General features: G+C 39.7%; 1 long non-coding RNA gene across 1 annotated transcript; it reads left to right on the forward strand.

Moving 5' to 3' along the window:
* On the forward strand, nt 1-25,935 carry LOC134297486 (uncharacterized). Its single transcript, XR_010004246.1, has 3 exons — nt 1-458; nt 22,780-22,917; nt 23,674-25,935. It is a non-coding gene; the product is annotated as an uncharacterized LOC134297486 (long non-coding RNA).
* The last annotated feature ends 300 nt before the right edge of the window (nt 25,936-26,235 follow it).

Here is a 26,235-nt window from a genome sequence, read left to right on the forward strand (position 1 = left end):
GGAGGGGTAAATAAGGCAACTGTTCCAAGTTTTATTGTAAAACCAACTACTAAGATCTGTAGGCCAGATTCCTTGAAACATGACAGGCAAGCTGATTCACTGAGAATTATACAACTAAATCAAGAGCTATCTTCTCAGTTCATTGGAGTGCATCTGTTCCCTGAGGATGCTAATATCAAACACTGTTTTATGGATGGGACCAGGCTGTAAAAATAGCACAGATTGCTGTGAGTGCCAGAACTGAGAGAAAACAATTTGGGGAGTGGAGGAAAATATTATTTCTTTGCATCTGCTGCAGATATTTGGGGAATACTTCCTTTAAACTCTCAATCTTTCTTCTTTTAAAGCAGCATGTTGAGACAATAACCAGCAAAGCTGTAAAGAAATGACTGTTCCATTTCTCCTGCCACTCCAGGCAAATGTGAAATGTTCTTAACAATACTACTGCTTTCTATAAGGTATGTCCTTAGTCACTGGATCTGTCACAACTTTAGTAACTCTCTCTACCACAGCTCCACTTACTTAGCAGGCTGTGTTCTCCCGTTGACACAGGATGACTCCGAATGTTATTGCACAGAAACTAAGAAGAACATGAAAAAAAATCTCCTGGAGGTTTCAATACTTTTTCACTGAGTGTGGTTATGACAATTTGACAAGCTCTATATTTGGATTAACTTGAAAGTTTGGCAGGAAGCAAACATAGGGGAAACAGAGTCCTCAAATTTGAAATGCAGTATAAATACTAAAAAATATGTATAGTGTCATAGTTTCGAGATTATGTGATTTGGAGAGTTTGGGGAAACATCCACACATCATCCTTGATAATAGGGTTGTCCAAAAATTCATTATGATTCTTATTTCGGAATTGTTTCAGAATGTTCTCACTTTTTGAACCGAGTATTGAAACATTGTCCCTGGGCGCAACTGGCAATGTAATTCGAACCATTGTTGGCCCATTCTCTAATTGTGTCTTAATGTTTCGTTAAATTTTTTCCTCCAAAATTTTTTTATATTTTTTTTAAAAAAATATTTTTAAAAAATGTTTTTGTTTCTGCAACCTAACTTGAATGGGAGCCTAGTGCGGCCTAAAATGGCCACTGCTCCCTGGCCAATCAGAGACTTCCACGATGGCTGGAAAAGGTGGGGGCTAGCGTCCTCCGCGTCCACGTGTAAGATCTCTATAAAAAAAAACCCTCCCCAACCCAGGCAAGCCATTCGGGGCTGGGTTACCGAGCAGAGAGGGTGGTTCGCGCTGCACTGGAATCAAGCCGCCTGCATTGAGGGGAAAGAGGGCTAAGTGTTCTGGGGGTTGGGTCTGTTAAGGGCTGGCTGTTGTTGCTGACTGGAATTGTGTGTGTGTTTGTTTTTTTGGGGGGGGGGGCAATTGGCTTGGGGCTTGTGGGATCTGGCAGAGTCCTTGCCGTGGCTTTAGGCAATTTTTATTTTTAAAAGGACGTGGGTGCCAAGGCATTGCTTTCCTGATGCTCCATTTCTAAAAACCTCTGCCTTTTGTTTTTGAATTTAGCAATCACTAGATCAGCCCTTCTTAGCAATCCTAAAAGGGTGGGACATTGGAAGTTAGAGTTTCCAAAGGACATGTGCTTTCCTGCAAGGGCACTGCTTGGGGTCCTCTACTTTTCTACTCCAAAGACCCTCTGCCTTTTATTTGATTTTTGCAATCTCTAGATCAGCCCTTCATAGCAATCCTAAAAGGGTTAGAGTTTCCAAAGGACGTGTGCGTTCCTGCGAGGGCATTGCTTCGCTCACGTTCCGTTTGTAATCCCAAAGACACACATTGTCTTCACAAAGACACACATTGTTTTCAAACCTAAAAGGGTACATTGGAAGAAATAGTTTCCAAAGGACATTGCCAATCCTGTCAAGGCATTGCTTGGCGTGTGCTGCGTTTTTAATCCAAAGTCCTCAGCCAGAGTTTCATTTTGGCAATCACAAGGTCAGCCAGTGGCACCATAGATCAAAAAGTTCAAAGGCAATTTATAGTTTACAAAGGACAGTGCCACTCCTGCCAAGGCATTGCTTGGCGTGTGCTGCGTTTCTAATCCAAAGTCTACACAAGTAGAAGAGGGACTTTCACAGTAATAAGAACCCAATTGAACAGTAAATAAGACTTTCAAACCAGGAACAGGTTTCTTCAAATATTGAAAAATAGTGTATTATAAAAAGTTATGAAAATTCACCAAAAATCATAGGAGACAGGAAACTTTCTGCAATTTGTAGAGCAAAGAGTGTTGAATGTGATCTCCCACTGTACCAAATTTGATGAGGATAGCTCAAGAAATGAGGGTGGGAGAGCCCTGTAAAAGTCCCCCCCGGTTTCCTTTTTTTTTTTTGGTGATTGCACATGCGCGTCCGCCATTTTAGAAACATTAAGAATCATTACGAATTTTCGGAAATATCCGAAATTTTTGGGTGAAAAATTCGGAAATACTTTCTATGTCGAAGCGCCGGCACCTCCTACTTTAGAAACGAGAATTGAAACATTTTTTCCATCGATCGGACAAGCCTACTTGATAAATAGGCATTGTTTAGTCACAAAAGGGCATTCACACTAATCTTTCAACAGGCGAATTTTCCCACAGTTGGACCTCTTCTTTAGGGGACTTAAATACCTTCATTGTGGAGTTTTAATACCCCTAAGGCACCAAATCTATAGTTTCCATAGTTTTCATGAGCTACATGATGAAATGCTTTAGTGTAACCCAGGGGTCCCCAAACTAAGGCCCGGGGGCCGAATGCGGCCCTCCAAGGTCATTTACCTGGCCCCCGCCCTCAGTTTTATAATATAATATTTTTGTATTAGTTTTAATAATATAATATATTGTATATACATATAATATTGATAATAATATTATGTTATACAATATAATACTAATAATAATACCAGATAATAATATTAATTATATGTTATATATTACATAACATATAATAGTATAGTGGTATAGTTCAATATCTATATATATAAAAGAGTGATGGCATCACGGCAATTCACAAAACAACAAAAGTACAGGCCCCCCAACCTGAAAATTTGACAACACAACCCATCATCCACGCCTCAAGGTTGATACAACAAAAAGAAAAGAAAAATAAAGTCCTAATTAGAGGGAGAGCAATAATTTTTTTATCCAATTGCTGCCAGTTTAGAGGGCTAATCTCTGCCCACTTGGTTGCCTAGCAACCAAGGGACAGCCAGGTTTCAGTTAGGGGACAGGCAGATTTAGGCCTCACTTAGGCTTCTTCCACAGATTATCTAATTTGCACTGGATTATATGGCAGTGTAGACTCAAGGCCCTTCCACACAGCTATATAACCCATTTAGAATCTTATATTATCTGCTTTGCACTGGATTATCTTGACTCCGCACTACCATATAATCCACTTCAGTGTGCATTTTATACAGCTGTGAAGAAGGGGCCTCAGATAATCCAGTTCTGAGCAGATAATATAAGATTAGAAATATACAGTAGAGTCTCACTTATCCAACGTAAACAGGCCGGCAGGATAAGTGAATATGTTGGATAATAAGAAAGGATTCAGGAAAAGCCAATTAAACATCAAATTAGGTAATTGTTATACAAATTAAGCACCAAAACATCATATTATACAACAAATTTGACAGAAAAAGTAGTTCCATGCGCAGTAATGCTATGTAGTATTTACAGTAGAGTCTCACTTATCCAACACTCGCTTATCCAACGTTCTGGATTATCCAACGCATTTTTGTAGTCAATGCTTTCAATATATCGTGATATTTTGGTGCTAAATTCATAAATACAGTAATTACTATATAGCATTACTGTGTACTGAACTACTTTTTCTGACAAATTTGTTGTCTAACATGATGTTTTGGTGCTTAATTTGTAAAATCATAACTTAATTTGATGTTTAATAGGGTTATCCTTAATTCCTCATTATCCAACATATTCACTTATCCAACGTTCTGCCGGCCCGTTTATGTTGGATAAGTGAGACTCTACTGTACTGTATTTACAAATTTACCACTAAAATATCACAATGAATTTAAAACACTGACTACAAAAACATTGATTATGAAAAGGCAGACTGCGTTGGATAATCCAGAACATTGTATAAGCGAATGTTGGATAAGTGAGATTCTTCTTTAATATGAAATAATTACTGGGATAGAATAATGCAGAACAATATAATCTCTAAAACCAGGACAGTAAATAAACAGGGGAATTCCACACAGGAAACAATCAGGGCCAGCTAACACCTCCCAACAAAGTATTCCCATCATCAAAGTCTGGCAAATCCTGTTTTCTCAGGGCCACAGACAGTAGAAGCACATAAAATATCGCAAACAACACCACTCTGAAAACAAGGGAATTCCAGACAGGAAACAATCAGGGCCAGCTAACACCTCCCAACAAAAAATTCACTCAGGGAGGAAACAGCCAGGCTTTAAAGCTGCAAGGCCATTACATCCTAATCATTTTTCCTAATTGCAGCATTCATACTTGCCTCCAACAAACAAAAAAAACCAATCAGAAATATTGTATATTCACAACCTTTAGGAAATAATATCCCCTGATGGTGCAGCGTGTTAAAGCGCTGAGCTGCTGAACTTCTGGACTGAAAGGCCACAGGTTTGAATTGGGGGAGCGGAGAGAGCCCCCACTGTTAGCTCCAGCTTCTGCCAACCCAGAAGTTCGAAAACATGCAAATGTGAGTGCATCAATAGGTATTGCTCCGGCGGGAAGGTAACGCCACTCCATGTAGTCATCCCACATGACCTTGGAGGAGTCTACGGACAACGCCGGCTCTTCGGCTTAGAAATGGAGATGAGCACCAACCTCCAGAGTAAGACACGACTGTACTTAATGTCTGGGGAAAACCTTTACCCTGTACCTTAACTACCACCAATACCTCAATACTTTATTTCCCATACCACCATACTTCGCCACAGCAACGCGTGGCCGGGCACAGCTAGTAGAATTATATAGTGCTAATATTGTGCTATGCTAATAATATAATATATTGTATGTACATACAGCTGCTCTGAGTCCCCTTCTGGGTGAGAAGGGTGGGATATAAATGTAGTAAATAAATGCAGTAAATAAATAATTAATTTTAGACTTAGGCTCAGCCAAAGTTTGAAATGACTTGAAGTCACACAACAACAACAATCCTAATTAACTTGACTATTTCATTGGCCAGTAGCAGGCCCATACTTTCCATTGAAATCCTGATAGGTTTATGTTGGTTAAAATTGTCTTCATTTTTAAATATTCTATTGTTCTTTCGTTGTTGTTGTTGTTATTGTTTCACTACAAATAAGACATGTGCAGTATGCATAGGAATTAGTATTTTTTTTTCAAATGATAATTTGGCCCCACAACAGTCTGAAGGATTGTGGACCGGCCCTCTGCTTCAAAAGTTTGAGGACCCATGGTGTAACCAATGGTGCACTCCATTATCCAATATATGTTTGCAATATGATGCCTAGTGCTTCTTCCTTTCCTGAATAGAACTTGAGCATTTAACATTTCTTGCTCCATGTCTTTGTTTTAAAATGTTGACCTTCACTTTGTTTGCATGAGAAATTAAAGCAATTGTCCTGTGGTTTCCTCTGAAAGGGAGATTGGAATGCATATTTTTCCAATCTTTGACTGTTTTTCCACCATATTTGTTGACAGATTTTAGTTAGAAAAGCAATGCCAAATTTTATAATTCTTATACAGGAAAGGGAAGACTAACTTAGTTACCATCGACCAATTCTGATGAACCATCTGGTATGTACTGGTTGCTGGGTATGAAGATTCAAAACATAATTGTGACCTAACATAAATCTGAAACAATGGAAATCACATACCGTAAGTGCAGATTTAGCAAGTCCCCGTTGATTCAATTGGTCTACTCTAGCTAGTAATAATTGGATTTAAGCTCAGGTTGCCTATTCATTTGTCAAAAACTATTTTGAAAATCACTTAACGGGGATTATAACAGACCTTTAAGAGTTAAGCTATTCCAAATGCACACACTTTCTTGGTAAATGAAAACAATGGAGGACGAAACCACGTAAAAACGGAATTATGTAAGATTCAAGTCCGCAGTTTATCCTTGCTTAGTTCAGGAGACATTTTTGATCCATAAGTGTCTGCAAAAATGAATTACTCTTCCATCTACCCTGCTTCAACATCCAAAGCAAAAACTAGTATATTTTATGGGAAGGAGTTTTTTTTAAAAGGGACGAGGATTTTGTTTTTGTTGCAACAAAGGAGAGATTGTTTCCTTCATGGGAAAATCAATTTTGATGATATACATGTATTTGTCAGCAGTTTTCCAGACAAAGAGGCCATTCCATAGATGTAAAGCATAGCGATGAAGTTAGGCAGGGTTCTCTGTGGAAGTATATAATCAATTAGATACAAGGAGCTCAAACCAATTCAAATCAAGTAAAGATTCAGAAATACTCCCCGTCTCTCAGGCATGACTGCTGATTTTGCTTTCCTTAGCTGTTTGAAAAGTTTCCAAAACTAAAGAATTTCTATTTTAAAACATCAAATTATTTAAAAATAGAGCATGAAGTATCAAACTTTTTAGTGTTACTTTACAGTGTATTGCAAATCATAAATCATAGGCTCCCATCCAGTTGCCCATTGGCTCATGGAATAATTATTTAAAAGAGGACTGGGCATCTGGAGCAGATTTGAGGATCAATTTTATACTCTTTGGTGGGCTACATGGACTGGAAAAAATACTCCAAACAAAAATCTCCAAAGTGACCAGAAGTCTCCTTTCAGTTTTGAAAAATTGAAGCAGTGATCCTACACTGGAGTGTGTGAAGACTTGCACTCTATATGCTTAACTTTGTGCAGTCCTATCATGATTATTATGTATGCCCTGCTTTTTCTTTGTCAAAGGACACTCAAAGCAGCTAACATTAAAAAAACCATAGTAATGTGTGAATTAAAGCCTAAGACATGCAAAAATTAAAATAGAACTAAATGCTGGAAACAGTCCTGTCCTTCTCCCAGCAGCTATTAAGCCCCAGGAGTTACTGGTACTACTAAAGTCATTTATTGGCTGTGTGGGGAGACGGATATAACCATAAAACACTATCAGTTCAGGGAGCAGCTTTGAGGACACTCTCCTTAAGATCCAGGAAAGAACCTAATTTCTCATCCGCATCTGCAACTACAACTAAGATGGTTGCTATCCTGTTTCCTCCCTCTTCCATTTAGCTCCATTACACTGAAGTGACCTTGAATACTATCTAACAAAACCTTTTTCCGGACCATCTGTTGACATTTTAAAAACTATAGCCTTTATTAGCATGTTTTAAAGGCACCAGATCCTGTCTGATCTTGGAAGCTAAGCAGGTTAGTACTTGGATGCGAGATCACCAATTAATACTGGGGGCTGTTGGCTATATTTTAGAGGAAGGAACATTCAAAGACACCCTTGCATGCTCCTTCCTAATGGGCTTTTAAAAATTATATAAGATTCCAGTGATACAGTGACAAAACCTGAAATACAGTTGCTTGTCATGAAGGTGTCCTAAGGAACACTTTTACAGTGTATTAATCCTTATCAACAAACCAATTCTAGCAGTTTCATCTCCACTGGGATTATGGTCTTTTGTAGAGCCACTAGTACCTAATCAGATATCAGCCAGCAAACCAATGCCTTAAATCAAGAAATAGCTTCCTAAGATCTACAGCAGTGGTTCTCAACCTGTGGGTTTCCATATGTTTTGGCCTTCAATTCCCAGAAATCCTAACAGCTGATAAAATGGCTGGGATTTCTGAGAGTTGTAGGCCAAAACACCTGGGGACCCACAGGTTGAGAACCACTGATCTACAGAGATACTCACAGGAAAACCTCAGCAAGTGAAAGGCTAAAACCTGTAACTTCAATCAGTAGCTGATACTGGATGAGAAAATCCCTCCTGGGCACATAGAAGACTGGGCGTCTTAGAAGGCACTGAACAGACTGCACTCTGGCACCACGAGATGGAGAACCAGCCTTAAGAAATAGGGCTAGAAAGTGGAGTCCATGACATGCGAATGTGGAGAAGAACAAACCACAGACCACTCACTACAATGCACACATGCACAATGGAGGACCTTCTTACAGCAACACCAGAAACACTCCAAGTGGCCAGCTTCTGGTCAAAGGAAATTTAGTATAATACCACATTTTTAACTTTGTGGTTTTTATACATTATTACAGTATTCTCAATTCATTTCTAACATGATAAATAACCTAATTAAAGCCCAAAACACGCCACAAGACTTTACATTACAATAAGGGTATTTCCTAAAATCATAGTATTGCTGAGGTAAGGGCACCCCAGCACAGGGAGCAACTGTGACAATAGCAAATAAGCTCAAAGAATGATGTTTGAGGGGATGACAGATAATGTCATCATCTCTGTCAATCAACAAGTCCCATCACTGTGACCCTCTGAAGTTGTTTCTATTAATTTATTGGAAATCAACCTGAGTATTGCTTTTAGGATGGAAAGGCCAAGAAACATTTGCATAGATTAAAAAAAATCATCAGTCCAGACACCTTGGAAACCAAAGTGGCATTTCTCTTTATGACGTTGCATCCTCCTCTCCCCATAACAAATCACAATGTGCATGTGTCTCTCAGAAGACTAAAATGCAATATCAGTACTACAACCATGTTGAATCTCAAAAATGATAATTTTGGGTTTGTTTGTTTTTTAAAAGCATGTTTGCAAAATGCTATTTTAAGGAAGTCTGGAGGAGGATAGGATGGGATGGCTTTGTTTGTACTGTCACTTAAAGGTATGCCTGATTTCTCAGATATTGCCAGAACCGCTCAGATATTTGGGTAGAAAATAATCTTAGAAACTAGCTCACGTCCAGTTCATGCCCTGTGATTGTTTCTGATGTGTGCATCCAGCAGTACTAAATGTAGTTGGGGTGGTGGGGAGAGGTTATGCAAACTCAGCTGACTTTTCATCCTCCCTCCAAAGAGAAAATTTCAGTTTGAATTTGGTTCAGGTAAATGTTCAGGCCATGTTTTATCTTATTTGGATCACTTTGTTCATCCTTCATCAGAAATCAAAGGTGAATTGATTTTCTTCTGCCTGCATGGTTTCATCGATCTTCTCTGCCAATCACTGAATTGATCCCCTTGACTGCACCCTGCTCACTATCTCCTGTGCTTTAGTTCAGTAGAAGCCAAATAGCTTTTGGCTTGGCATTTCTCTGCTCTTTTTTCTTTATTTATTTGTTTTAAAGAGAAAGTGTATTGGAATCATTTTGCTCATAGAAAAATATCCCTGTGGTATGAGCTCTCTGGAAAGGTTACCTGTTGTTTAACATTAGTTATGCATATTTTTAAAAATCTGTTTTGCAGGCTAGGAGGTTAATTTGAGGATTATTCAGATAAATGAAGTATCTGTAGACTGGTACTTATGCCTGCACTGATTAATAAAATATATCCTTGCTAGAAATGTTCTAAGTCCTCTAAGTAACACCATGGGATGCTTTCACCATACATTACTATAGAGACTCAATGGAGGTTCTAGAAAATTTACAGAGGTATCCTCTCTCGGAATTTGCTAGGTCCACAAAGGTGAGTCTGTGGCAACTTGTGGCAGTAACCTTTCATTTCAGTAGGATTCATAATCCATGGTTTTCTGTTCACATCCTATTTAATCGTAATTTTGTCAATGTCTATTGTTTCCAAATGCCGGCTGAGATCTTTTGGCACGGCACCGAATGTGCCGATTACCACCGGGACCACCTGCACTGGTTTCTGCCAGAGTCTTTGAAGTTCAATCTTGAGGTCCTGATAGCGGCTGAATTTTTCCTGTTGTTTTTCATCAATCCGACAGTCACCAGGGATGGCGACATCAATGATCCAAACCTTTTTCTTTTCCACAACTGTGATGTCTGGTGTGTTGTGTTCCAGAACTTTGTCAGTCTGGATTTGGAAATCCCACAGTATCTTTGCGTGCTCATTTTCCAATACTTTTGCAGGTTTGTGATCCCACCAGTTCTTTACTGCTGGGAGGTGGTATTTGAGGCATAAGTTCCAATGGATCATTTGGGCCACATAGTTGTGCCTCTGTTTGTAGTCAGTCTGTGCGATTTTCTTACAGCAGCTGAGGATATGATTAATGGTTTCATCAGCTTCCTTGCACAGTCTGCATTTTGGGTCATCAGCTGATTTTTCTATCTTGGCCTTAATTGCATATGTTCTGATGGCTGTTCTGGGCTGCAAGGATCAGGCCTTCTGTCTCCTTCTTCAATGTCCCATTTGTGAGCCAGAGCCAGGTCTTCTCCTTATCAGCTTTTCCTTCAATTATGTCAAGGAATTTTCCGTGCAATGTTTTGTTGTGCCAGCTGTCAGCTCTAGTTTGTAGTGCAGTTTTCTTGTACTGATTCTTTGTCTGCTGTGCTTTGAGGAGTTTCTGATTTTTTACTTCAATCAAAGCAGGTTCTTCACTTTGCTTTACACATTCTGCCAGGGCATGTTCTTCTTCTTTGACTGCTTGTTTTACTTTTAAGAGTCCTCTGCTACCTGATCTTCTAGGCAGATATAGCCAGTCAACATCACTGCGAGGATGCAGTGAATGATGAATGGTCATGAGTTTTCTTGTTTTTCTGTCCAAATTGTCTAATTCCATCTATGTCCAGTTTATAATGCCAGCAGTATATCTTATGACAGGTATGGCCCAGATGTTTATGGCCTTGTTGGTGTTGCCTCCATTGAGCTTGCTTTTGAGAATTTTTCTGACCCTTTGTGTGTATTCTTTGCTGACCACAGTTTTCACGTGTTCATGCTTGATGTTGTCCACCTGTAATATGCCCAGATATTTATAGGCCTCTGGCTGGTGACACTTTATTGTTTAGCCATTAGGCATATTTATGCCCTCACTTTCAATGATTTTTCCCTTCTTCAATGCCACTGTCGAACATTTGTCCAAACCAAATTCCATGCTGATATCAGTGCTAAAAATTCGGACAGTGTTGGTCAGAGACTGGATTTCAGTTTCCATTTTCCCATACAGCTTCAGGTCATCCATGTACATCAGATGTGAAATTTTTTGAGATTTCTTAGATGTTTGATAGCCGAGATTTGTTTTTTGTAAGACTGTTGACAGAGGGATCATGGCAATAATGAAAAGCAGAGGGGACAATCAATCTCTCTGGAAAATTCCTCTTCTGATGTTGACAAGTCCATAGCTTTCATTTCCAACAAACAGTTCGGTTTTCCAGTGCTCCATCATGTTTTCAATAAAGGTGCCAATGTTTTTACTGATCCCGATGGCGTCCAGGCACTTGATGATCCAGCTGTGTGGGAGTGAGTCAAAGGCCTTTTTGTAGTCAATCCACGTCATGTGAAGATTAGCTTTTTGGCTCTTCCAGTTCTCCAGAATCATTTTGTCAATCAATACCTGGTCTTTTGTGCCCCTGCTTTTCCATTTGTTGCCTTTCTGTTCATCTGGCAAGATGTTTTTTTCCTCAAGATAGTCTTGAATTCTGTTAGCTATGATGCCAGTCAGTAGTTTAAACATAGTGGACAGACACGTTATTAGCCTGTAGTTTCCTGGTGCTGCTCCTTTTGCTGGATCCTTTTGTATCAGGTATGTTCTTCCAGTTGTTAGCCATTCACTGATACTTCCTTTTTGCAGCATTTCATTGAATTGTTGGGCCATTTTTCCATGTAAACTAATCAGATGTTTGAGCCAAAATCCATGAAGTTGATCACTACCAGGCGATGTCCAGTTCTTGACTTTTTGCACTCGTTTGCTGATCAATTTCAGTTGTTATTTCCATCTGTTCCATTTTGTTCTGTGAGAATTTTCCTTCAAACTCCTTTATCCACCCAGCATTTTTGTTGTAGTTCTTATTATTTTCCCAAAGTTCTTTTCAGAACATTGTCATTGCAATTTTCTCTGGCTTTATGGTTACTGTGTCTGTTGTTTGGTTCAGACTCTGGTAGAACCATCTTTTTGATTGAAAAAAGTTGATTGAAACAGTTGATTTTGTCTGTACTGGATGATTCTGGCTTCATATCTTTCAATTTTTCTGGCTGTTGTTGTAATTTGTTCTTTCACAATTTCCAAAGCTTCTTCAATTTTTCTGGTGTTCAGCCAGTACTTTCGGATCAGGCATTGCTTGATTTTGTCATTCTTCAGTTTCTTCTCTTTCATATTTTTCAGGTTACTTGCATCTGATCGAAGTTTTTTTGATTTTCAACTCTGGTCTGACCTTCCACTTTGGTTTTCCAGTCGATTTTCTTTGGGGCTGCCTTGGTTGTAAGAGCCCAAGCTCTTCTGTTACTATCACTGCTGCACTGTAGGCAAACTGGTTTGTTTGTTCAATTGATGTTATTTGGACAGTGGAGAGTACTGCATTCACATCCTTCATGAGAGACGCCAGGTGTCTCTTCGGCACTGTTTTTAGAGTTGGGAGCTGCTTTCTTATTGCATTTGCTGCAGCATGAGCCATGATCTTATCCTTGAGCTCTTGTTGTCTTGCTGTCAAGGTTCCTGGTGGTTCAACAGGTGTTTCAAGTGCTGGTTCTTCAAATTCTTGCAAAGGCTCCACACTTTCTTCTGGCTCAATCTGTTTCACCATTCCAAGTGTTGCTGGAGTCTCTGCTGCTGTCTGTGCTGCGGTCTGATAGTAATTTGATTTGCAGATTTTCTGAATTTCTTTGAGTCCAACTTCACTGAGCACTTTGTTTCTGATTATGAATCTTCGTTGGTCAGCCAGTCGGGGTACTGTTATCTGTGAGTCAGGGTACTCTTGTTTCCACAGTTGATGCATCCTTTTTTAGTAGCCACGCTTTTGAGGTTCAGATTTGTAGTAGCATTTCATAACTGTGCGGTTTTTTGGCATTGTATATTTTTGCCGCTTCTGTGACTGTTCATTTGTATTTTGATTCCGTAGCCCAATTGTCGATGGATGTCCAGAATCAGCAGCATCCACCGTGGTCCTTTTATCCTGGGTGACGACCGCGCCAGTATAGACTTCATTTTGGTTTGATTCTCCATAATGCTAATAGGTTAGATGCACTTGGATCCACTCCTCAGCTGAGGCCTCTCTGGCTTGGTTGGACCTGCCAGTAGTTACACTACTGCCAGCACAGCCCTCAGTCATCATTGGAGTGGTTAAGCCCCCTCACCATGACAAGGTGGCACCTGCAGGGGGGGGGATTATTATTATTATTATGGAGCCCCCGGGGGCACAATGAGTTAAACTCTTGTGCTGGTAGGACTGCTGACCGAAAGGCTGGTGGTTCAAATCTGAGGAGCGGGGTGAACTCCCATCTGTCATCTCCAGCTTCCCATGCAGGGACATGAGAGAAGCCTCCCACAGAATAGCAAAATATCTGGGCATCCCCTGGGCAACGTCCTTGCAGATGGCCAATTCTCTCACACTAAAAGCGGCTTGCAGTTTCTCAAGTCACTCCTGACATGGAAAAATTATTATTATTATTATTATTATTATTATTATTATTATTATTACAGTAGAGTCTCACTTATCCAACATAAACGGGCCGGCAGAACGTTGGATAAGTGAATATGTGGGATAATAAGGAGGGATTGAGAAAAAGCCTATTAAACATCAAATTAGGTTATGATTTTACAAATTAAGCATCAAAACATCATGTTATACAACAAATTTGACAGAAAAAGTAGATCAATACTCAGTACTGCAATGTAGTAATTATTGTATTTACGAATTTAGCACCAAAATAACATGATGTATTGAAAACATTGACTACAAAAATACGTTGGATAATCCAGAACGTTGGATAAGCAAGTGTTGGATAAGTGAGACTCTACTGTATCATCATCATCATCATCATCATCATCATCATCATCATCATCATTGTCATCATCATCATCATCATCATCATCATCATACCAGAGAGGTGTGTTATGCAACAACTAAGGTGCAGCTAGAATTACTCCTTTATAACCCCTTTTTAAAGGTCCAGCTGTCTCGATGATCCTCACCACAACAGATTTGCTTTAGATAAGTGGAGATGGCTCTACTGGATGCTATCCATTTTAACTTTAAGTAAGGGATATGACAAGAAAAGGAAACATAATAAAACAGAGCTGTCCCCATTCACAAACATGATTCATTGCATTTACTGAACTCAAGAAATCTTTTCTCAGTGCAGTCTTTCAAATGTCATACACAATATATGTGTTGCTTCTGTCTTGCTGAAATAATGGCCACCAAGGTACAGAACTGTTTCAGTTCACAAACAGCCACAAGATGTATTTTTCTCTCCTGCCTTCTCTGTTCTTATTGTCCTTTAGAACTGGGTTTTGCACAGAGGTTTCCATTAAAACTGTAAAACACTTAACTAGACACACACTTTCTTCTACATAACGTATTCATTGTAGAATGGATTCAGTTTGACACCAGTTTAACTGCCATGGCTCAATATTATGAAATAATGGAAGCTGTAGTTTTATAAGGTCTTTAGCTTTCTCTGTGAAAGAGTGCTGGTACCTCTCTGAACTACAGGATCCCATAGCACTGAGCCATGGCAGTTAAAGCGATGTCAGATGCATTCATTCTGTAATATAGATACATCCTCAAACTCTCTCAAAGCTTATTGGGAACCATCTATTCTCTGCAAGTGCTCAGATCAGCTTCTGTTTTGTCTCATTAAACAATAATGTGTGTGTTTTTCTAATACATTTCTGCAGACTTTTGTCATTTTAGTTATGAGCCACTTTCAGGGATGGCACAGGAATGCCTTTTTATTTCTAATACATTTTTTAAAACTCACCTTGTGAATGAGGCCAATGTGGCATATGATGCAGAAAGCAGCCTTTCTTAAATGTAATTATCACATGGCTGCATTTTTTCTATTCTTTTGCAGAAGTGATTTTTAAATATGTTGTCGAAGGCTTTCATGGCTGGGATCACAGGGTTGTTGTATGTCTTTCGGGCTGTGTGGCCATGTTCCAGAAGCATTCTCTCCTGACGTTTCACCCACATCTATGGCAGGCATCCTCAGAGGTTGTGAGGTATGGAGAAAACTAAGCAAGGAGGTTAATATATATCTGTGGAAAGTCTAGGGTGAGAGAGGTCAGTGTGAATGTTGTGTAGTTAATCACTTTAATTAGCATTGAAAAGCTTATCTGCTGTCTTCTTCCTGCCTCTGGGGCATCCTTTGTTTAGAGTCGTTAACTGCCCTTGGTTGATTCATGTCTGGAAATCCTCTGTTTGACTCTTGTTTGGGCGCTGCGTTTGGTGGTCCCTATGTAGACTTGTCCACAGCTGCATGGTATCCGGTAGACTCCTGCAGAAGAGAGAGGATCCCTCTTGTCCTTCGCTGACCATAGCATTTGTTGGATTTTCTTCGTGGGTCTGTAGATAGTTTGTAGGTAACCCAAACAAGAGTCAAAGAACATGAAAGGCACTGCAGACTAATTCAACCAGAGAAATCAGCCATAGCAGAGCATTTGATGAACCAGCCTGGACACAGAATACTATTTGAGAACACAAAAATGCTGGACCATTCTAACAACTATCATGTCAAACTACACAGAGAAGCCATTGAAATCCACAAGCATGTGGACAACTTCAACAAAAAGGAAGAAACCATGAAAATGAACAAAATCTGGCTACCAGTATTAAAAAACTCAAAAATCAGAACAGTAAATAAAAAGCAATACTCTGAAAACAGAGGATTTCCAGACATGAATCAACCAAGGGCAGTTAACGACTCTAAACAAAGGATGCCCCAGAGGCAGGAAGAAGACAGCAGATAAGCTTTTCAATGCTAATTAAAGTGATTAACTACACAACATTCATACTGACCTCTCTCACCCTAGACTTTCCACAGATATATATTAACCTCCTTGCTTAGTTTTCTCCATACCTCACAACCTCTGAGGATGCCTGCCATAGATGTGGGCGAAACGTCAGGAGAGAATGCTTCTGGAACATGGCCACACAGCCCGAAAGACATACAACAACCCTGATTTTTAAATAACGTTTAACACTGAAATCCATTGTCTTTGCCTATGCTGTAATGCAAAATGCTGCATTTCTAAATAACTGTTAAATTTGTGGTATGATCATAATGAGCTATTGCAACATGATCACCCAGCTATGAGCAAGTTAGAAAATGGACCATTCAAATGGTTCAGGCTAGGAGGGAGACAGAAACGAAGTGTATAGACCAGACTTTCTCAAATTGTGCTCCTCCAGATGTTTTGGACTTCAGATCCCACAATTCCTAACAGCTGGTAAGCTGGCTGAGATTTCTGGGAGCTGAAGTCAAAAACATCTGGAGGAGCAGAGTTTGAGAAACTTTGGTATAGACAAAGCCCTTGTGTCTTCTAGAGACTGAAAGGAAGGGACAAAAAAATCTGGAAAGATTACTACTACTACTACTACTACTACTACTACTACTACTACTACACCAGAGACCATAGGAATAAGATTAGGTATTTGAATGAGACCCATAGGTTACATTTTATCCATCCCTGTTTAAATGAAAATGTCAGTGATGAGATCTATGGTTTTCAGTGTGCAAAGTTTCATGTTCCTATCCCTTGCCATGCTACTTGTATCTTCACTCAAGGGCCATGGATATCATATGTGAATAGAAGGCTCTTGTGTTGTCGAAGGCTTTCTGTAGATCACAGAGTTGTTGTATGTCTTTTGGGCTGTGTGGCCATGTTCCAGAAGTATTCTCTCCTGACGTTTCGCCCACATCTATGGCAGGCATCCTCAGAGGCTGTGAGGTATGGATAAACTAGGCAAGGAAAGGAAAAAATATATATCTGTGGAGAGTCCAGGGTGTGGCAAGAGTCCTTTGTCACTGGGAAGCCAGCATTAATGTTTCAGTTAATCACCCTAATTAGCATTGGAAAGGTTTTGTCTCTTGCCTGGGGAGCATCCTTTGTTCAGTCATTAGCCGTCCTTGGGGCTCCTCTGCCCTCAGAGTGTTGGTTCCCATCTACTGTTTTGATTTTAGAGGTTTTTTTTAATACTGGTAGCCAGATTTTGTTCATTTTCATGGTTTCCTCCTTTCTGTTGAAGTTGTCCACATGCTTGTGGATTTCAATGGTTTCTCTGACATGATAGTTGTTAGAGTGGTCCAGCATTTTTGTGTTCTCAAATAATATACTGTGTCCAAGCTGGTTTATCAAGTGCTCTGCTATGGCTGATTTCTCTGGTTGAATTAGTCTGCAGTGCCTTTCATGTTCTTTGACTCTTGTTTGGGTGCTGCGTTTGGTGGTCCCTATGTATACTTGTCCACAGCTGCATGATATCCGGTAGACTCCTGCAGAAGAGAGAGGATCCCTCTTGTCCTTCGCTGACTGTAGCATTTGTTGGATTTTCTTTGTGGGTCTGTAGATAGTTTGTAGGTTGTGCTTCTTCATCAGTTTGCCGATGCGGTCAGTGGTTCCCTTGATGTATGGTAAGAACACCTTTCCTCTGGGTGGATCTTTGTCTTGACTCTCATGGCTTATTCTTGGCCTTGCAGCTCTTCTGATGTCTGTGGTGGAGTATCCATTGGCCTGTAGAGCCCATTTTAGGTGGTTTAGTTCACCTTGGAGGAGGTGAGGTTCGCAGATTCTTTGTGCACGGTCTGTCAGGGCTTTGATTGTGCTTCTTTTTTTGACTTGGGTGATGGTTGGAGTTTTTATGAAGGCACCGTGTTTCCCTGAAAATAAGACCTCCCCAAAGAATAAGACCTAGCAGGGGTTTGGGGGGATTGCCAAATATAAGGCCTCCCCTGAAAGTAAGACCTAGCAACTAAGGCTGCAGCAGAGTTCCATTGGGAAGCATGGCTGCAGGGCAGAAGCAGCACTCATTCATACACCGGAAGGAGGGAGGGAAAGTGCTTGCTTTCTGTGCCTCCCTCCCTCCCTCCCTTCCTGCCTTGCCTTGCCTGTCCCCCAGCCGAGGCTTGAAGAACCTTCTGTGGCTGCTGCCGTTTCTTCCTTCCTTCCGTCTCCCTCCTGGCCATGCTGCCTTGCTTCCCAGAGGCTTCTGATTGGCTCCTGGAGCCCGGGCAAGGGAGGGTGGGAGGGAAGGAAGGAAGGAAGAGGGCTTTCCACTCCTCCCCAAGGCTTCGCTCCTTAAAGGTACAGGACGCATTGGGATTCTCCTCTCATCTTCCTATCCTATGCCATGAAACTGATTATTTTATACTATTATTCTATTGCCATATTATTATCATCATATTCTGTTACTATTATTATATCCCATTATTATATTATCCTATTAATATATTTTAAATCATTATATTATATTTTTCTATTATTATTATTATATCATTATATTATTATTCTATTATTATTCTATTATATTTTCATATTATTATATTATTATTCTGTTATTATTAAATTCCATTTTATATTACCCTATTAATATATTTTATATCATTATATTCTATACTATTATTCTATTATATTATCATATTATTATTTTATTATTATTAGCATATTCTGTTATTATTATTATATTCCATTTTATATTATCCTATTAATATATTTTATATCATTCTATTCCATTCTATTATTCTAATATATTATCCTATTATTATTATATTATTATGCTATTCTGTTATTATATCCCATTATTATATTATCCTATTAATACCATATTATTATCATTTTCTGTTATTATTATATCCTATATTATATTATCTCATTAATATATTGTATATCATTATATTATTATTATATTATCATATTATTATTATAGTATATTATATTATTCATCATTCATGACTACATTGAAACTAGAATAGAGAGAAATCAGCGTGGAAACCTTGTGAAACCTAAATTGCAAGAGGTACCATAGATTGTTGTACATGTAAATAATGGTAGTAACAAGAAATTCTTGATAGGATTCATAATTTGTCTGGTTATGCTGGTTTGTGATGACAACTACTTTATAGTATATAATAAATGTTCATTTTGTTGTTCAACAATAAATGTGAGCTCTTCTTCATGGAATAATAAGACATCCCCTGAAAATAAGACCTAGTGCATCTTTGGGAGCAAAAATTAATATAAGACCCTGTCTTATTTTCGGGGAAACAGGGTATCTATCAGTGTGTGTAGGTTTTCTGTAGGTTTTCTGTAAACTGATCAGGATGTCCTTGGTGCTTAGCTTGAAGAAGGCTCTTCTTCAAAAGTCATGATGAACCACTGAATTCTTTCAGAGCAGGATCTTTTTTTTTAATCAGCCCTTTCACATTTATGACAGACTATCTCCCTCCAAATGGCTGAAGAAGAAAGAAGCAGCTCCTAATGGATACAGAATTATCTCCAGAAGTGGCAAGAAGAACTGGAGGACTTCAAAAAGCCTCAAAAGGCCTGTATCTCTTGGAGATAACAGTTCTCCTTCCAGGAGGAGAAATTACTTTGGCCTGCTTTCTCACTGTGATCTGTCCAAGGTACTGACAGCATCTGCCTTGCCCCCAAATGAGTGATGCCAATATCTTAACCTGACTGTACCAGATGTTACTCTGCCTTAGCCACCCTTACGCTTTCCTGCTCACAGTGAGTCTTATTGTTGCCACCTGCTTTCCCCGTGAACTCAAAGTCTGGATATAATAGTGCACAAAGCATGTGTCTTGCTGTTCTGTTCTGGATTGTTTGGATTCAAGCAGTTTTGTTATTTAGCAATTTAGTGTTCAGGCCTTCACAATCATTCCTTTTTTTTTTTACACCGGTGTCCCTGTTTATCTGATCCAGCCATCAGTATTGGCCCACCAGAAGGATTTACTTAACCACGTAACTGGTAAACTATCTGATATGCTTTGTCTATCTGCAAGATTGATACCAACATATCTCTCAAACCAATGTTGTCCCCTAAATATTGCTGCAGTCAGTGAATACAGGTACCTCAGAACATACATTATAGAATAAACCTTGAATGGCTTGCCTATTTGAATCTGGTACATTTGAATCTAGACCAGTTTAAGCATATTATATTGCACTGGCTTTGATGGAAGCATTAGGTGATCAATGATATCTCTCCCACTGAAATCAAAGTGGCTTTATACTGCTTAATTTCTTCCTGGTCATCTTCTATTATTATAAAAAGAATTCCCCTGGTCTATCTGGAAACCCTTTCAGTTTCCAGACAATATTCACAATAAAATTTATTACAATTTAAACCACATGAAACAAAATAAAACATCTTACAAAAACAAATATAAGTTTTCAAAGATGGATTAAATATCCCCATAAAATGCTTACCTGCTTACATCTAATGTGTTATACTATACAGTAAAAACTTCTTTCATTCTCCAAATTGAACTTCTAACCAATAATTCAATTAACCAGTAGAAGTATTGAAGATACCGTAAAAAGAAAGGTACTAGTAATGTTGCTAATGAGACAGTAGACAAAATGAGATCTGGTCTAGTTCATTCTTATCAACTACCAATCATAATTTCTAAAGCACATATTAATGCCATTTGTTAGCTAGCAATGAATCAAATTCTATATCAAGATGAATTACCAATTCTTAAAATCCTTGCAAACAGAATTGTAACAAGGCGCCTGAAGAGAAAGGCAAGAAATGAATGGTTAGCCTTTTTAGACTTGTAAATTTTACTGGTAATATGTAGAGCCTGTCAAACTGTATTCATTTCTGCCATGTTGACAAATGCATATTTAAACCATTGCTTCTTAAGATAAGTCTTGCTCCCTCTGTTCTCTCAATTTTCTTTGACATATAGTCCTCCAGATAATTAAGGACAGGGCCGGTTGTTACTAGGCGGCCGCGGACGCGGCCGCCTCGGGCGCTGGCTGCTAGGGGCGCCATTCGGGCCTGACTTCCTGGTCGCGGCCGGCGATCGCCCGGGCGGTCGCCGGCCGCGACCAGGAAGTCAGGCCCGAATGGCCTAGCTGTGCTGTGCGCGTGCGCACAGCACAGCTAGGCCATTTTGCCCTTAGTAACAAACTAAGGGCAAAAATGGCTTCTCTGGCTGTGCGCATGCGCACAGCCAGAGAAGCCATTTTTGCCCTTAGTTTGTTACTAAGGGCAAAATGGCCTAGCTGTGCTGTGCGCACGCGCACAGCACAGCTAGGCCATTCGGGCCTGACTTCCTGGTCGCGGCCGGCGATCGCCCGGGCGGTCGCCGGCCGCGACCAGGAAGTCAGGCCCGAATGGCCTAGGTGTGCTGTGCGCGTGCGCACAGCACACCTAGGCCATTTTGCCCTTAGTAACAAACTAAGGGCAAAAATGGCTTATCTGGCTGTGCGCATGCGCACAGCCAGATAAGCCATTTTTGCCCTTAGTTTGTTACTAAGGGCAAAATGGCCACGCTGGGCGGGGGCGGGGCCAACTGTGGCCCCGCCCCCCTCACTAATCGCCCTGGCCCCGCCTCCCACGCAGCGTGGGAGGCGGGGCCAGGGCACGCTGGGCGGGGCCAGGGCGCGGGTGGCGGGGGCGCTTTTCAGCACCCCCGCTTCCCATTAAAAAATATCTCCGGCCGGCCCTGATTAAGGATAAGCTGAATTCTCATAACCCATACTGCTAGAATTCTGCAATGCTTCCCTGTGCTTTTCCCCTTTTCCTCTCATTCATAAAGTTCTATATTCTGTGAGCAGTCTCAATGAATTTCTTCAAGGTTTTGTTTGTTTTCATAAGAAGGGATAGTTCCAGATGAGGCTTTTTATTCACACCAGCACCCTGCAAAATCAGCTGAATTCTATAGATCTTCAGATGCCCTCGTCTTCCATCCCTAACTCTTGAAAAACTGTCAACATAGGAAAAATGTAATAACTGCACGTGCTCTCCAACTGTAAGCAGTGGTTGCCACTATCAGAAGCGGAATGAATCTGCTCTTGGTTTTAGTCCAGACTTGAGAAGAAGGGTGAAGAATGCTGAACCTTGTCTCTAACATAGTTTTAGTACTTGGATAGCTCCTTAAAAGTCTGGAATAAAACTTGGAATTAATTCACCACATCTCTGAAATGGAAAGTCACAGGAGGCAAATCCTTTACCTACTTATGTACAAAGATTTGAAACTAGTCCTCATGGTTCAAAATGAAAGCAGCAACACATATAATACAGTTGCTATCAGATCTTTTTGAGAATAATGTTCATATAGTCACCCTCAGAAGCATAATTTCCTGCCAGAGTAAACCAGTTCATTATTTTCTCTTTGCATAGTTGTCAAAGAGTGGGAATGATGGGAATGAAAGTCTGCAGGACTACAGTGTTGATACTTTCACAATGCTCCTCAGCTCTACTTCTGACATCAAAATGTGGACATTTGCAGGGGGAAAGCCTAGGCACAAAGACTGCTGCATGAAGGATTCCCATATTAATTTGAATTGGGATGGTGTAATATCTGGTTAACATTTGGAAAACTCATGTGATTTCTAACTCAGGTGTAAGGAAAAGACTGAAAACACACACACAAGTGTATGCGGAAATTCATAGTTAGAGACAAATATGATATGTGGTTTTGCCTTGCAGCCCATTGCGAAGAATTCATTTGCTGACCTTTTGTTTGTACTTTTTATTTTAGGAAAGCTTGAAGGAAATTCTTCTTAATACCAAAAAGCACATTTAGGCAAAGTTTGAGGAAATCTTGTGCACAAGACAGCCATGGGTAAAAGCTGTAATATTTATGCAACTGACGAATTCATTTTCAGAAGGGGAACCGCGGTTATCTGGCAGGCACCAATATTCAGTTATGATTAACAGCTTTATCTCTAACATTGGCTCTAGGAAACATTTTCCTTTTTCCAGACTTGCTTTCTAAAAACACTTTGTTCCTTTCAAACAGAGCTCTTGGAAAGCTTATGGAACTGATTATTTCCTGAGAAGAGAAGAAAAGAAAGGCAACAGTGGGCAAAGGCAATGGATAACCATCTGTAAACAGCCATGCATGAATTACATCTTCAAGAACAAATGTTATCACCAAGTAAGTACAAAGTACAGATGGACTTGATTTTGTCCTATTCAATATTTTGATTTCTTGTTCTCTGGCTATGATTCAGATATCTCATTCTGCAGAAAATACTCTTCCCACCACTGTCCTCTTTATGTATCAAGGAAGGATTATGGAGGAAGAGAAAATAAAAAATACTACCTCTCACAGCACAGTGGTCATTTAGGAAATATATTCCATATGTCACCAAAGGACTACAGGGAAAATGTCCATCAGCCAGCACATACATAAAAAAGAAAATATAGCAATAGTGGGCAGAATTCAAATTTAATCATGGATATATGTGTAATTCTTCACAAATTTCATTTTTTGAAGTAAGCAATGAGTAAATGTTAGATTTTTCCCCCTTCCTGTCATTTTTTTTAAAAGTGCAACTTATTTTGTGCCAAATTTACACTTTCTTGCACAAGAAGCAAAATATTCTATTTAGAAAATTCTAGTTTATGTGTGAACATCTCCATTATAATTTCCCCCAAATTTCCCCCAAGTGAGTCCCCTTGGGGAGATAGGGCAGAATACAAATAAAGTTTTATTATTATATGATTATTATTATAAGTGCTAAATTGTGAAGATTCCCATAGATCCTGGATTCTCTTTGTTAGGGCTTCTCAACACTTGAGAAATACATTTCGTACCATTTTTGAGCATTTCCAAACATTCTTTCTAGTTCATCCCTTATTTAGGGCTAACTCTTCATGTTATTCATGTCCTTTCTATTGATTTTAACAGGTCTGTTCCGAGTATGATGATATCTGCACCTATAGAAGCTTCCATGTCAGTACGTTGCATTATCCTGAATAGTTCCTTTCTGGACTGAAACCAAAAACAGGCCAATTCACCACTTATCTAAAATGGAAGCCTCCGACTGCTACTAGTATACACCCATTTCAACTAGTACAACTTATCCAAATATTTTAAAAATACCTACCAGGGTGGGCATGACCAGGTGATCTGTGCACTGTCTGCTGTCCAGGTGCTCACTACAGCTAAGCAATTTTAAGGACACAGCACTCCTTTTTATGTATATTTCTTCAACGGCAGAATTATTTTCCCATTTCTAAATATTTTCCTTAAAAAGAATTTTCTTTTTATTTTGAACTGAGGTATATTATAATTCACATCAGTTCCTGCCCATCTGGACTCTGTTTTGGTTGCAGGAATTCAATGCAATGGTTAAAATTGCAAATCTCAAAGGGAGTCCTCATTTTCATCAAAAGGGGAGGGGCTTGCATCCTTGCAGAAGTTGTTGGATTACCGCTCCCATCTCATCTAACCATCATAGTCAGTGGTGAGAGATGATGTCCACCTATATCTGGATAGTCACCAGTTTCCCATTCTTGATCTAGAGCACAGGTGAGAACAGCAGATAGACCAGGGGCCATTTCCCTTCAAGACATCCAAGAGTTATATCCCCCCCCCCAAAAAAAAACAAGCCCAAATTCTTCCATTTCCTCTGTGTGCCTCTTCAAAGAGGAAGGGATGTCCCATCATTTCTTGTCACCAATTTGAGATAGAACAAAAAGGAAAACAGAGGTAGAGTAGTTGTGCTTGTGAGGATAGGCTGGAGTTTTTGTGTCTTTGGGGAAAAGGTTAGGGCCGTATTTTAAAAATTGGTTGATAGGGACTTTAGGAACTGGTGTGGGGTCAAGGTAGGTCACAAGGGTGGCATCCCAAGACTCTATGCAACTCGCTTGCTCAACTTCGCCCATCTTGAATTTAGACAATCTCTGTACAGATGTCCACTAGGCATCCAGGAGCATGAGAGACATCCCAAGACACTTATTAGTGGCTCATGTCTTCCATGTCAGTAGGTCAGTAAATACATTCTTGCTTTTTCATCTGAACATTAAAGGAGATATTCAAGGTGCTGAACCATATCCCTAAAATAGACTACATAAGAAACATCACAGCAGGGTAAGTGTGAGTATGTTTTTCTATTGGGAACAGAATTAGATCTTTTCAGACCAGAGAAATAAAAGAAATAACAGCTTGTATAGAAGGCTTGTTTATTAAGACAGAATTGTCTGTCTTTGCAAGGTTTCATTAACCTTGCTGCAGTTCAGTCTCCTGAACATTTGTTCTCCGTGTTTTCTAAAATCTCAGTTCTTGACGAAAATCTATTCCTGCTGGGATTGAAACTGCTATTTCTCAGTTTCCAACTATTTTGAGTTAGAAGTGGTTTAGCTTACCTCTGGGAAAGGGCTACAAAAACAATTATACAAATATTGCTTAAACTTTGTTGCACCTTCCATGCGCAAGCTTTTTCTTGCTTTTCTACCAAATGAGTTTCACAATGAAAAATGCTGTCTGGAACAATGGACTGTTAAAAGAGGGAAAAGGACAAAGATGAAAACATGTTTTGCTCTTCTTTTTTTAACTAGCTGCAAGTCATCTCAGCACCCAAGTGTTCGAAGTCAAGCAATAAAATGTGTGTGCAAAAATGCCTATCCTCATGTTCTGAAAAATTGAAGGAGGAATTGCATGTCCTAGGTATAAAAGGAACTCCTGTGAGTGCTTCTGTTCAGGAAAGCTCTTTATGTGAAGGACTAATTTGGGTTAGATAATTTCTGGTAAGAATATTGTGTAATGGGGAAATAAGGTAGAAGGTGTCAAGTGGGAGACAACTGCAGTAGAAAATTACTATGTGCTGCTGTATATTTTTGGCAAATTACTTTTACAGAACTACAATTCAAAGAATCTACCTCCACCCAGCCAACATGGCTACAATAGTCCAAAAAAATCACCTATCCAAGTTCTATACTAAAGACTTAAGAGTTCCTCTGCAATTACTTGCCTGGTCTAAAGCATCTTCTTCCATAGTTAAAGGTAAAGGTTTCCCCTGACATTAAGTTTAGTCGTGTTGGTGCTCATCTCCATTTCTAAGCCAAAGAGCGGCCGTTGTCAGTAGACACCTTCAATGTCATGTGGCCGGTATGACTGCATGGAGTGCCGTTACCTTCTCGCTGGAGCGGTACCTATTGATCTACTCACATTTGCATGTTTTTGGACTGCTAGATTGGCAGAAGCTGGGGCTAACAGCGGAAGCTCACACCGCTTCCTAGATTCAAACCGCCGATCTTTCGGTCAGCAAGTTTAGCAGCTCAGTGGTTTAATCTGCTGCACCACTGGGGGCTCCATAGTTTCTTTCATAGCTGAATATTTATAAGAACAACAGAATTGGAACTTGTCTATCGTAGTTTGCCATCTTGTCCAAACACGCCTCAATGCAGGATGCAATACAAAATGCCTGGCAGCTGGTACTCACATGCCTTATCATGAGATAGGTTCTTC

Source organism: Anolis carolinensis, chromosome 3, assembly GCF_035594765.1.
Source record: "Anolis carolinensis isolate JA03-04 chromosome 3, rAnoCar3.1.pri, whole genome shotgun sequence".
In the NCBI taxonomy this organism is placed as follows: Eukaryota; Metazoa; Chordata; class Lepidosauria; order Squamata; family Dactyloidae; genus Anolis; species Anolis carolinensis.